This window comes from Eubalaena glacialis, chromosome X (genome assembly GCF_028564815.1).
Source record: "Eubalaena glacialis isolate mEubGla1 chromosome X, mEubGla1.1.hap2.+ XY, whole genome shotgun sequence".
In the NCBI taxonomy this organism is placed as follows: Eukaryota; Metazoa; Chordata; class Mammalia; order Artiodactyla; family Balaenidae; genus Eubalaena; species Eubalaena glacialis.
The window spans coordinates 27,595,203-27,605,869 of record NC_083736.1 but is presented as its reverse complement, the minus strand read 5'-3'; the positions used below and the strand labels follow the sequence as shown (position 1 = coordinate 27,605,869).

Below are 10,667 nucleotides of genomic sequence, written 5' to 3'. Positions count from 1 at the left end.
ATAAAACAAACCAAGAAGTGAATACCTCTTAAGATTTTTTTTTCTGTATCTCATGATCACACGGACTTTACTGTGGAATAATTTCCTTTTTCACAAAAAATCCATATTCCAATGTTCCGAATGACAAGAAATGATTCAAGGATTTCCAGTTTGTGTTACATAATACCAAAATTCTTATTTTTCAATCTGATAATCTGCACTAAATGTGTGAGTCATGTCATTAATAAACTTAGACTCTGAAGCTGAACACATCTTTAATTGAAAGGAACAACACTTAAAAATAGAAAAAAGAAAAATCTCCGATTTGTGCATATTGTCCAGGAACACAAATATATTATATGTTGTGTTCCCATGAGCCACACCTTGGCCCTCCGCTAGTTGGAAGATTGACTGCTTTCTTTAAATACAATGTAAAGTATCTGCTCACACTTCACTAGGGACGGGAGGAGCTTTGGGACATGCCCTGGAACACCCACTGGCCAGCGTAGCAGTAGGAGCCCTGGCTACAGCTCTGGCTCAGGCTCTCTCTTCCTCATCTCGCAAAGCCTCTTCATACCAGGATGGGAAGGCACTGGGCTTGGTACCATTGACATTAGCCCAAAACTCACACATTCTTTTATATATCTATATCCATATCTATCCTGGAAGCACCCCATATTAGTTTACAAAGATCATGCTCATTCTTTTTTATGGCTACATAGTATAGTACTCCACTCTGTGAATATACCATGTTTTTTTCAATTAATATATTCATGGACATTGCAGTATTTTCATATTGTTGTGGATGTGTCTTCGGGGTTAATTTCTGAAAAATTGGAATTACTGGCTCAAATGTGAATGCATATTTACTTTTGTTGTATCGCCAAATTCTGTTTATGTTCTAATCTCATTCTTTGACGTGTAGCTGTCCAGCTACACGTCAAAGAATGAGATTAGAACATTCTCTAACACTACATACAAAAATATACTCAAAACCAATTAAAGACCTAAATATACGAGTGGAAACCATAATACTCCTAGAAGATAACATGGGTGGAACACTCTTTGACATAAATCATAGCAATATTTTTTTGGATCTGTCTCCTAAAGCAAAGGAAATAGCAGCAAAAATAAACAAATGGAATATAATTAAAGTTAAAAGCTTTTGCACAGCAAAGGAAACCATTGACAAAATGAAAAGACAGCCTGCTGAATGGGAGAAAATATTTGCAAATGATATGCTCAATAAGGGGTTAACATCCAAAATATATAAACAGCTCATATAACCCAACAGTTAAAAGAAAACCCAAATAACCCAATCAAAAAAATGGGCAGAAGACCTAAATAGACATTTTTCCAAAGAAGACATACAGATGGCCAACAGGCAAATGAAAAGATGGTCAACATCATTAATCATCAGATAAATGCAAATTAAAACTACAATGAGGTATTACCTCACACCTATCAGAACGGCCATCATCAAAAAGAACAGAAATAACAAATGCTGGCGAGCACGTGGAGATCTGTACACTGTTGGTGGGAATGTAAATAGGTGTAGCCACTGTGGAAAACAGTATGGAGGTTCCTCAAGAAACTAAAAATAGAGCTACCATATGACCCAGCAATTCCACTCCTGGGTATGTATCCAAAAGAAACAAACGAACAAACAAAAAACAACAACCCCACCCCCTCACTAAGTTGGATGGTCTCCTTCAGGTTCTCGATGGTTCTCTGAGTCTAAGGGTTTCCACCGCTCATCTACCCTTCCCCCCAGCTTCGTCTACATGCCTCTGACCCCACCCTCCCAGTCCAACCTCTCTGTTTAGTAAGAAGGTGCCTCGGTCTGGCAGAGCCAGGATAGGATGAAGAGACAGTCCTTCCCAGCCGCCCGGATAATCAAGAGTTTTGGCTGGATCTTTGAGCACACACCAAGACTGTGAGGAGCCAGAGGAAAAGCACAGACTATGGTGCTGAAAGGGATGAATAAGGAACTTAGTGATTTGGCCCGTGACCCTCCAGCACACTGTTCTGCAGGTCCAGCTGGGGATAATATGTTTCATTGGCAAGCCACAATTATGGAAGCTAATGAAAACCCGTATCAAGGTGGTGTATTCCTTTTGACGATTCATTTTCCGACAGACTACCCCTTCAAACTACCTAAGGTTGCATTTGCAACAAGAATTTATCATTCAAACATTAACACTAATGGCAGCATTTGTCTCAATATTCTAAGATCACAGTGGTCTCCTCCTTTAATTGTTTCTAAAGTTCTTTCATCCATTTGTTCACTGCTATATGATCCAAACCCAGATGACCCCCCCCCCAGTGCCATAGACTGCATGGATCTATAAAACAGAGAGAGATAAGTACAAAAGAATTTCTCAGGAACAGACTCAGAAGTATGCCATGTATGCTACCTTAAAGTCAGAATAACCTGCATGATAGCTAGAATAAACTTTAAATTACTGTTAAAAAAGGGAAAAAAACCACTAATTCGAAAAGATGCACGCACCCCAATGTGCATAGCAACGTTACTGACAATTGCCAAGATGTACATACCACATCTTCTTTAAACACACACACACACACACACACAATGGAATACTAGTCAGCCATAAAAAAAGAATGAACTTTTGCCATTTTGCCACAACATGGATGGAGTTGGAGGGTATTATGCTAACTGAAATAAGTGAGATAGAGGAAGAAAAACACTGTATGATACCACTTATATGGAGAATTTCAAAAATAAAGCAAACTAGGGAAATATGACAGACTCACAGATATAGAGAACCAACTAGTGGTTACCAGTGGGAAGAGGGAAGGGGGAGGGGCAGGGGAAGGATAGGGGATTAAGAGGTACAAAATACTATGTATAAAATAAATAAGCTACAAGGATATATTGCACAACAAAGGGTATATAGCCAATATTTTATAATAACTGTAAATGGAATATGACCTTTAAAAATTGTGAATCACTCTGTTGTGTACATGAAACTTATAAAATATTGTACATCAACTATACCTCAATTAAAAAAGATCTATTCTCTTAACAACTTTCAAATATACAATACAGTATTATTAACTATAGTCACCATGCTGTACATTACATTCCCAGGACTTCTTTATTTTGTAAATGGTTTGTACCATTTGGCCATTTACACCCATTTCATCCATCCTCCACCCCACACCTGTGGCAACCACCAATCTGTTCTCTGTATCTCTGGGTGTTTTTTTTTTTTAATTTCCACATATAAGTGAGATCATATAGTATTTGTCTTTGTCTGTCCCTCTGTGTTATTGCAAATGGCAGGATTTCCTTTTTTTTTTTTTTAATGGCTGAATAATATCCGAGTGAGGGTGAGAGTGTGACTGTGTGTGTGAGTGTGTGTGTATCACATTTTCTTTATCCATTCATCCATTAATGAACACTTACGTTGTTTTCATGTCTTGGTTATGGTAAATAAATGAATATGGGGGGGGGTGGTGGTGCAGATATCTTTTCAAAAAAGTTGTTTTTTCTTTTCCTTCGGATAAATTTCCAGGAGTGGAATTGCTGGATCACATGGTAGTTCTATTTTCAATTTTTTGATGAACCTCTATACTGTTTTCCATAGTGGCTGCATCAATTTACAGTCCCATAAACTCATATTTTCTTGAATAACTTAAGCACATCCTAAATGCAAAAGGTATATATTTTTTCCTAAATTTAAAAGGTGTATATCTTCTAAATTTTGGAAAAGAAAGACTGAATGGAGTACGCCAAACCCATAAGTGAACAACTTTAAATTTTTTCCTCTATCTTCTTATCCTATTTTACTGTGGAGTTCTTTCACATTACCAAGGATATCCCTATTCCAATTCCATGCAATCTTGTTCTGGATCGCATAGATGATTTAAAAATTTTCAATTTGTATTTCAAAAAACAAAATTCTTACTTCTAAATCTGATAAAGAGCAATAAGTGTGTGACCCATGTCATTCATAAGCTTATGTTCTGAATCTAAACAAACTTTCTTTTGAAAAGAAAATCACTTGAAAATTACCAAAAAAATAAGTCAACAGGAATTTATGCATATCAGGAACACTGGTTAACAGGCTTTTCCAACCACAAAGTGAAGAATCGGCCTCTACCTCACTAGGGGTGACGGGAGCGACTGGATGTGGCCCTAGAATGTGCACTGGCCGTGGCAGTAGTGCCAGCCCTGGTTGCAGCTCTGGCTCGGGCTCTCTCTCCCTCATCTCTCAAAGCCTCTTCATACCAGGATGGGAAGGCAGTGGGGACCCTATCATTGACCTTGGCCAAAAACTCCAGAACTTTCATCTTGCTGGTTTCAGCTTGGGCTCTTGATCACTGTCGCGCATCGGATGATACACCAGGTACTTTTCCTGCACCTGATCTTCTGTGATAAGCTTCCTGGGCTCCCCAAAGATTCAATGCCTCCGTCCACCATAGACGTCCCTAATATTCAGGAATTCCCAGATCTCCTCCTCAGAGGCGCGGTTGCCATTCAAGAAGATCACACCCAGGAGAGGCATCAGGAGCCCATTCTTCGGAAACCCCCAGCCACTGCTCAGACTCCCATCATTGGTGAGGTCTAGCTTGCTGACAAGGGCATAGGCGTGGCCACTCGGCTTGACTTCCTTCAAGTCGAGGCCACAGACCAGTTCCATGTGCTCAGTGGCTCTCCTGAGGATCTCAGGGAATTGTTCCCTGTACATTTTGTTGACAACCTTCAGCATGTCTACCTTCATAATGGGCTCTTTTATATTTCTGCAGTAGGAATTGCATCAACATCCCTGTCTTCCTGGTTAGAAGGTCTTTCCGTAAGCTCTCAGTGGAGGTTGAGGCTTCAGAGCGACGTGCACGTTCTCAGCTTGGCTCTTGACATTGTTTTCAGACATTGTGCATGAGATAGCTGAGAAGTAATGATGGTGGATGTGGATCTCTGAGGCTCCTAGGAATGCCAGCCACAGGGGAATCCAAGGAAACATCCCCAAAACAGGAGAGGAAGAGAAGGGGGACTCTTTCCTGCTGAGTGGTTTGAGCACCCTGGAGATGCTGGGTCTCACCCCGGGCATGCTGGCATTTCTCACGAGCACTGAGCTTACTCTTGTGACCCTAGGGAATGAAGAGTGTGATGAGGAACAGCAGGCAGGAGTGTGGGTGATGCCCGCACTTGGGAGGGAGGAGGAGGGAGGAGGAGGGAGGAGGAGGGAGCATGAGATGGTGTGAGGACCTTCAGCAGGGAGACTCCACATAAGCTTTAACCAGGTCCATCTCTGCAGGTTTCCTTGAGGGCACTGCCCTAGGAATCTGCAGGGCTCTTGTTCTCCTGGTCAACCTGTCCCTGAGAACCCAGTGGAGAAACGGTGAGCCTTAGGCTGCAGCCTGCCTGCCCTGTGTTTTACTGACTAGGGTGACAGCATGGTTGATAGTGGGGCCACTTGTGTTTTTCAGTGGAGGGAGTCCTCTATGTTTAGCTTCAGGATTATCATGACAGCTCCTGGCAAGGCCTGGAAACTCCCCTGTTACTCTAAAGTTGACACCCCAAAGCTCTCCGGGACCCACAAGAAGGAAGTGAGAGGGGCACCTCAGCCCACCACTCTTATCAGGGGAAACCCAGTAGTTAAAGCTCTGTGGGTACCTCTCTGTCCTGTCTAAGTCATCATTTGGAGTCCTCACTTGGATACCGCACAGGGTCATGGACTCTGCCTTTTGCTGACTGGGGGCTGGACCTTCAGACCAAGGATCTCACCTCCTTCCAGGACTCATATAAAATGTGATGGGGATCCATGAAAGAAATAATTGATAAGCTAGATTTCATTCCCTTAAAGCTTCTCATCTGCAAAAATACACCATCAAGAGAACAAGAAGATGAGCTACAGTCTCAGAGGAAATATTTGCAAAAGACATATCTGATGAAGGCTTTTATCCAAAATATACAAAGAACTCTTAAAATTCAGTAAGAAGGAAACTAACAACCCGATAAAAAATGGACAAAAGATATGAATAGATACCTCACTAAGGAAGATATGCAGATGGCAAACAAGCATATGAAAAGATGCTCACCATCATATACCATTAGGGAACTGCAAATTAAAATTACAACCAGATACCACTACATGCCAAAATCCAAAGGACTGACAGCACCAAATGCTGGCGAGGATGTGATTCAACAAGAACGCTTTCATTGTTGGTGGTGATGCAAAGGGTATAGCCACTTTGGAAGCCAGTTTGCAAGTTTCTTAGTAAACTAAACACATTCTATACTGTTGGTGGGAATGTAAATTGGTCCAGCCACTATGGGACACAGTATGGAGGCTCCTCAAAAAATCAAAAATAGGGCTTCCCTGGTGGCGCAGTGGTTGAGAATCTGCCTGCTAATGCAGGGGACACGGGTTCGAGCCCTGGTTTGGAAAGATCCCACATGCCGCGGAGCGACTGGGCCCGCGAGTTACAACTACTGAGCCTGCGCGTCTGGAGCCTGTGCTCCGCAACGAGAGGCCGCGATACTGAGAGGCCCGCGCACCGCGATGAAGAGTGGCCCCCGCTTGCCGCAACTAGAGAAAGCCCTAGCACAGAAACGAAGATCCAACATAGCAATCAATCAATCAATAAAATAAATAAATCTTTAAAAAAAAAAAAAAGCACAAAGGCAAAAACACACCGTAACTTAAAAAAAAAAACAAAAAAAAAAATCAAAAATAACATATGATATCGTCGGCAATCCCACTACCATCCAAAGGAATTGAAATCAGGACCTTGAAGAGATATCTGCATTCCCATGTTCACTGCAGCATTATTCGTAATAGCCAAGCTATGGAAGCAACCTAAATGTCCACCGATGGATGAATGGATAAAGAAAGTGTAAAATATACATACAATGGAATATCATTCAGCTTTAAAAAAAGAAGCTAACTTCTCCAGCTATGACAGCGTGAATAAATCTAGAGAACGTTATGTTCCAGTGAAATAAGCCAGACACAGAAGGACAAATACTACATGATGTCATTTATATGAGGAATCTAAAATAGTCAAAGTCAGAGAAGCAGAGAGTAGAGTGGTGGTTGCCAGGGGCTATGGAGATGGGGAAAATGAGAAGGTTTTAATCAAAAGTTACAAAGTTTCAGTCATGCAAGATAAGTCCTAGGGATCTACTATACAGCATAGAGTTGACAGTTAAGAATACTATACTGTACACTTTCTAACAGGTTAAATCTTATGGTAAGTGTTCTTGTCACACACACAAAATAAAAAGGGTGGGAGGAAACACTCGGAGGTCATAGATATGTTTATGGCATAAACTGTGCTGATTGATAGTTTCACAAGTGGATACTTATCTCCAAACTCATCAATGTGTATACATTAAATATGTACGGTTTTTCTATGCCCATCCTAGCTCAATAAATTGTTTTTTTTTTTAAAAACCGACTAAACATACTCTTACCATACAATCTAGTAATCATGCTCCTTGGTATTTACCAAAATGAGTTGGAAACTTACATCCACACAAAAACCTGCACACCGATGTTTATAGCAGCTTTACTCATAATTGCCAAAACTTAAAAGCAACAAAGGTGTCCTTCAGCAGGTAAATGGATAAATAATGGAATACTGTTCGGTGCTAGAAATAAATGAGTTGTCAAACCATGAAAAGACATGGAGGAACCTTAGATGTGTATTACTAAGTGAAAGAAACTAATCTTAAAAGGCTACATGCTGCATGATTCCAACTACATGACATCCTGGAAAAAGGCAAAACTAGAGAAAACGTAAAAAGACCAATGGTTGCCAGGGGTTGGGGGCAGGGAGGGATGAATAGAGCACAGAGAATTTTTAGGGTAGTGAAATTACTCTGTATGACACTATAACGGTAGATACAAGTCATCATACATTCGCCGGAACCCACAAAGTGTACAGCACCAAGAACGAAGCCTAACGTAACTCTGGACTTTGTGTGCTAATGATGTGTCAGTGGAGCTTCACAGATCGCAGCCACCGGCCCACTCTGATGGGGGATGTTGATAGTGGGGGAGGTGTGCGTTGTGTCAGGGAAGAGGGTACATGGGAACTCTCTGTACTTTCTGCTCCATTTTGCTGTGAACCTAAAACTGCTTTAAAAAAAAATAAAGTGAACTAAAAAAAACTGATGGGGGGTGGGGGTTGTTGCTCAGCCTCACACCCTTCCCTGGGGATTTAAGTCTTGAGTGCAGGCGCAGGGCCAGTTTTCCCCTCTATCCAAGAGTGGGTGGGCCTCTCAGTCCTCACTCAGTTTCCTTGATTTGACTCCTGGCAGGGCCTGAGGCTCCCCTCTTTCTCGACCTGAGGACATTTCTTCAGAGAAAGGCTCTTATTTCCCTGAGATCCAATAGGAGGAGGTGAGGGTGGCCTTACTTGGCCGCACCTGCCATGCCATGAGTGACGACTGTATCAGGCAGGTTGAGGCCATATGATGGTGATCCCACTCAGGGTTCTAACTCAGTACCCTAAATCTGACTCACGTGAAGGCCTAAGATTCCCCCCTCTGCTGCCCTGGGACCTCCCCCTCAAACCAAGTTCCTCACTTTCCTGTTATCCCTGAGAAGGATACGAGGCCGTCTCTTCCTGACATTTACACCAGGATCTGTCATGGCAACAGGGAGGATTCTGTGAGGTCTCCGCTGATATGGGTTTGGTGGGCCCTGAACTCTTCAGGGTGCTCACCTTCCTCCTGGCACACCTTGGAAAATCCTCTCTCTACTGACCTGAGTTGGCCAACCTCAGGCCAAAGTCTTCACTTTCTCAACCTCTTACGTGGAAATCAGCTTCAGCCACATCTTGCCAAGGCCGTCCGGGGACTCTGAGGGCTGACGGCAGGGTCAGGAGTCCATGGGACACACTGTCCGGGGGTGGCGGGTGTGCTTCCTTCACTCCTCATTCAGGGTCCTCACCATCACATGTGGCAGAGACTGGGACTCCTCCCTCTACTGACCTGAGCTCATCCTCCTAGGTAGGACTCACAAGTCCCTGAGAACCCTGAAGGGTAAGTGAGAGCATGCTCAGGCTGACAACTTTGCCTGGCATGTTGCTCTCCCCAGGCCACCTGTAAGGGGCCCTTCATCATGGCTCCTGTTTCTTGATTAAAGGCTTCCTGGGAAAGGGCACATCCCCGCAAACTCTTGACCAGTTTCCCTACTGCAAACCCTTCAGAGACTGGGTCTCCGTCCCAGGAGTGATGTGAAGTAGGGAAGTTGTAACGCAAGGCAGGATGGATGTGCTGTCAAAGAAAAAAAATACATGGGTTTTTCCCTTCTCTTTACCAGCAAGACTTAGCCTTTTATGTAACTTCCCTTTGAATAGATTTAACTTCCAAAGGCAAAGGGCTGTCCAGCATGATTTTCTGAGCCCCTGATCTTTTGAGGTTATCTGACTTTGGATATGTAGATGATCATGCTGTCAGCAAATATCTTCCTCTGCTTTCTTCACACTTTTCAACTATTTTGATACGCTTATTGCTGTGCTTATGTATTCCCATCCAGTGTTTTGGGCACAGAGTCCTCCTTTTTACCACCTGAGATATATTTTGTAGTGAGTGAGAAGTCAGGTGAATTAAGGAACACAAAGTTGGCCTCGGGCTGGCAGGAATGGAAAAGTGTGGGCGTCAGACTTAGTTAGGCCAGGAGTCTAGTTCCAACACTGTCACTTAACAGCCGTGTGAAACTGAACACATTACCAAACTCTGTGAGCCTCGGTCTTTTCATCTGTGAAATGGGTTTGAGAAGCTCTGTCTTGGGGACTGATAGAATTTATATAATGCCTGTGAAGTGCCGGGCCCATTGCCTGGCCGGTACTGAGACTTTCAAGGACGCCAGTTCTTACTATGATTAATTTGTCCCCTGGAGTTTCAACCCACTACACTGAGATTTAATTTTCAATCCAGGAGATGTCAGAGAATAAGCAGGGCTCTAGGCTAAAGAAACCCCTGGCAGGCAAAATCCTGCTTAGCAAGGAAAACTAGTATTTCCCTGTTAGAGTATGTCATTCAAGGTCAACATGAGGTAGACTTCCTCAGTAGACGCAACATGAAGCTCTAAAATGTTTCACGGACCAAAAACTTACCTCCCTCTCAGTTGCCCTTCTTTATAAACCACTCCCACTTTCATTCATTTAACCACCCACGAACATCTATTCCTTGCCTAGAGTTTGCCAAATTACAATCAAGATAACTTAATTTGAATGATTATTTTTTAGTGGAGTGGGCTCTGGCTCCCCCAACTAGGGCAAAGAGTGCCAGTCCAGTGGCTTCTGGGCATCCCACCTCAGGGGAGTACCACCCTTATTTCTCAGAAACTCCCTGGAGACCTGACAACGTGAATAAAACATCTAATTTGCATAGTGTTCACCTGCACTGGGACAAGAGCACAGGACACACATCCTATTCCTGCCTCAGGCGATTTCTCTCTGATTTACCCACAACCCCAAAGTACAGGGAGACCTCGAAGATATTGCAGGTTTGGTTCCAGACCCCCCAAATAAAGTGAATATCACAATAAAGTGAGTCACAAGAATTTTTTGGTTTCCCAGTGCTCTTATAAAATTTATGCTTACACTATACTGCAGTCCACTAAGCGTGCAATAGCATTATGTCTAAGAACGATGTACATACCTTAATTAAAAAATACCTTTCTGCTAAAAAATGCTAACCATCA

General features: G+C 42.7%; 2 pseudogenes; one reads left to right on the top strand and one right to left on the bottom strand.

Annotated features, from left to right (window-relative positions):
• Positions 1 to 1,943: 1,943 nt before the first annotated feature.
• Positions 1,944 to 2,412, top strand: LOC133081746 (ubiquitin-conjugating enzyme E2 D3-like; annotated as a pseudogene).
• A 1,732-nt stretch (positions 2,413 to 4,144) lies between these two features.
• LOC133081745 (melanoma-associated antigen B1-like) lies at positions 4,145 to 4,773 on the bottom strand (annotated as a pseudogene).
• Between the last annotated feature and the right edge of the window lie 5,894 nt (positions 4,774 to 10,667).